This window comes from Seriola lalandi, unplaced genomic scaffold (assembly GCF_002814215.2).
Source record: "Seriola lalandi dorsalis isolate HSWRI2012SDOR001 ecotype SW California unplaced genomic scaffold, Sedor1 jcf7180002054369, whole genome shotgun sequence".
Classification (NCBI taxonomy): domain Eukaryota; kingdom Metazoa; phylum Chordata; class Actinopteri; order Carangiformes; family Carangidae; genus Seriola; species Seriola lalandi.
In genome coordinates this window covers 170,512-171,139 of record NW_019524922.1, presented here as the reverse complement: position 1 = coordinate 171,139, position 628 = coordinate 170,512, and positions in this window count along the sequence as shown.

The window sequence follows — 628 nt, the reverse complement described above, 5'->3', positions numbered from 1 at the left end:
GGGTCACATCTGTCTGAACCCCGTCTTTCTCTCTGTCATCCAGTGAAACTTGTGTTTTCAGTTTTAGAGCTTTGTGTGTCTGTTGTGCTTGTGTCACATGTGAAGACCATACTGTAACACACCACACAGGTGAGCTCTCAGGCGAACTCTCAGGTGAACTGTGTTCAGGTGTGAAGTTTACCTGTTTATTATTAGCTTTTATTAGATTTCAAAAGATTGTAAAGGAAGTGAAGAAACACATGATGTTTAAATGTGACCTGAGAAAAACTAAAGATAAATGAATTTTTCTAAACTTAAAGGCCGCTCAGTGTTTCACAGCACAGGTCACATTCACACATTCACACATTCACACATTCACACATTCACACATTCACACATTCACACCACAGGTCACATTCACACATTCACACATTCACATATTCACATATTCACACATTCACACATTCACACATTCACACATTCACATCAACATTCACACATTCACACCACAGGTCACATTCACACATTCACACATTCACATATTCACACATTCACACATTCACACATTCACACCACAGGTCACATTCACACAATCACACATTCACACCACAGATCACATTCACACATTCACACCACAGGTCACAATCAC